The following is a 2,759-nucleotide window of genomic DNA, read 5'->3' as shown; positions in this document are numbered from 1 at the left end:
AGTTATACGTTCTTTTGAATTCATTGTTCATCATTTCTTATGAGTTCTAAGGGATAGAGCAGAGAGGCCAATTGTTTCCTGTTAGAATGGAGGGACTACACATCTGAGAGGAGTAGGCCTTCCCAGTGTCACTTAGATAGTTATAGGAAGGAGCATGAGTGAGTTTCTGATGTCTTCAGAATTAGTGGTCTGCCCTCTGTCTCCCTTCTCAGCATCCTGGGACAGTACAAGTGTATCTGTTCATTGAAATGTCAGGAAATCAGTGGTGGTCAAAGGTCAAGAGATTTGGACAATAATATTTTTTTCCAACTCAGCAGTGAGATGTTGATGTTGAGGAAGCTGAAAAGTATCCTGAAAGGACAGAGAAGAGTGTTCCGAGCTCCTGGTCTGAAAAGAATGCTACAAGCATTGGGAGGTGAGTCGGGATATGTGAAGTGGTTTGACCGTGGGATTCTGTGAGTGGAGGGGCTAGATTGGAAAGACTGATGATTTGATCATATTTCAGCAGAAATGACCTTTCATTCCCCACCCTATCATAGTTTCCATCTTTCCCCTAATATGGAAAGGAAATTAACGTTTTTATTGTGTGTTGATTCCTTTGCTTGCCTTTTTTTCTTTTTTTTTTTTTGTCTTTTTGATACAGGGCCTCCCTATAGCCCCAACTGGCCTAGAACTCCCTATGTAGACCAGGCTGGCCTTGAACTCATAGAGATCCACCTGCCTCTGCCTCCTGATTGCATGGATTAAAGGGTTGTGCCACTACACCCAGCCCCCTTTGCTTCCATTTAATGTGAATTTTCATCATTCCAGAGCTAATTGAGGCCTGATGCTACTGGGGTAAGGAGAAATCACAGGGTCACAAGCCCCTCTGTTCTCAGTGTCTTTCAGTCTTTTTCTCTGTCGGGCTTGATGTTGTAAGTCTCGTCCTGTGTCCTCTGATGTGGGTACACACAGTGTGTGTCTGCAGTGCTCTGCCTCTCCTGTGACTTTTGAACAAAGTTCTGCCCTCTTGCTGCTCATTTCTTCTTAGGATTCTCCTAATGCTACAAATTGGGCTGCACCCTGTCCTTCACAGCACCCTTCCTTAATCCTGTAATTTTTCTGCAGTTCAAGTGACACTGGTTGAAAACAGCCATCCAAACATCACCATTACTGAGGACAAGAGACAGATAAAGTATAAAGATCATCTGACAAGAAGTTCCTCACAACAGGTGTGAGCTGTCATGAAGGTGTCCTGAGCTACCCAGCTATCCAATCAGGAAAACATTACTGGGAGGTGGATGTGTCTGGAAAATGTGCCTGGATCCTGGGGTTAAGTGGTGGAAGCTACTTCTCCAATCCCAAATTTCATTCAAATGATGATAGATTCCATAGACTATTCCCTTTTGATTTTGTTAAAGATTTCAATTATCAGCCTTCATTTCCTTTTGGTTTTATTAAACAAGATTTAAATTATCAGCCTAAGTATGGATTCTGGGTTATAGGGATACAGACAAGGTTCACATACAAAGCCTTTGAGGAGTGCCCCTTCACCTGTAATCCTAGAGTCTTGACACTCTCTCTGTCTGTTCCTCTCAATCGTGTTGGAGTGTTTCTAGACTACCGGGCTCACACTCTCTCATTTTATGATGTTTCCAATCATGGGGTTCTCATCTACAGATTCCCTGTAAACTCCTTTCCTGATAGAGATTTTCCATATTTCACTCCTATGCAATGTTCAGAGCCACTGTCCATATGCTGGCCTGACTCTTAAAGCCTCCTCTGATTCTGGGTAGTACATACGGCCCTGAATTCTGTTTCATATGTCTGTAGTACCATTTTAACCTTTACCTTGCTGTCTCTATGCTTTCTGTTTGAATATCCTTCACTTGTAAGTATGATGCATACTTTTCTTTGTGCCATGTTCTTTTCAAATTCTTGTTTGTTTAGGGGATAATAGTATTCCATCATTTCCCAAACACCCAAAGCATAATAACTGATTCATTGTTAAATGAGGAAACAGAGACACCATGCCTATTTATTCTTTTCCCCTTTCTTGTATCCTTTCTTTGTCTTCTTTTCTTCCCTTCCTTCCTTCCTTCCATCCTTCCTTCCTTCCTCCTTCCTTCCTTCCTCCTTCCTCCTTCCTTCTTCCCTTCCTTCCTCCTTCCTCCTTCCCTTCCTTCCTTCCTTCCTTCCTTCCTCCCTTCCTCCTTCCTTCCTTCATTTGTTTGTTCCTTCCTTCCTCCTTCCTTCTTCCCTTCCTTCCTCCCTTCCTCCCTCCCTCCCCCTTCCTTCCTTCCTTTCTTCCTTCCTTCCTCCTTCCTCCCTCCCTCCATCTCTCTCTCCCTTCCTCTTCCTTCCTTCCTTCCTCTCCCCTCCCTCTCTCCCTCTTTCTTTCTTCCTTCCATCCTTCCTTCCTCCCTCCCTCCCTCCCTTCCTTCCTATCCTTCCTGCTTTCCTTCTTTCTCTTTTTCTGTCTTTGTTTACTTGCTTCATTTTTCCTTTGTTTTGTGATTCTAGAAGTCAATTTAGAGCCTTATACACACTGAAGATGTGATGTACCACTGAGTTACTTGCTTTGTTTGTGCCTCCTCACTATAACCCATTCTTTTTGCCACTGACAGAAGTATAAGGAAAATTTTCAGCAGCTTTTCCATTATTTTGGAAAGCTCTACATAGGACTCCCTGATTAAGGAATGGGACCCAGGAATTATGACACCTTAACTATGGTGTTTCTTCATCAAGAATTAAGGGGGGAAATATTACAAAATCACACA

General features: G+C 42.9%; 1 pseudogene; it reads left to right on the top strand.

The window, feature by feature from the left end:
* The first annotated feature begins 321 nt into the window (after window positions 1–321).
* On the top strand, window positions 322–1,753 carry LOC103732122 (annotated as a pseudogene).
* The last annotated feature ends 1,006 nt before the right edge of the window (window positions 1,754–2,759 follow it).

This window comes from Nannospalax galili, unplaced genomic scaffold (assembly GCF_000622305.1).
Source record: "Nannospalax galili isolate Female #2095 unplaced genomic scaffold, S.galili_v1.0 scaffold635, whole genome shotgun sequence".
Classification (NCBI taxonomy): Eukaryota; Metazoa; Chordata; class Mammalia; order Rodentia; family Spalacidae; genus Nannospalax; species Nannospalax galili.
The sequence above is the reverse complement of the archived record's forward strand: the minus strand, read 5'-3'. Positions and strand labels throughout refer to the sequence as shown.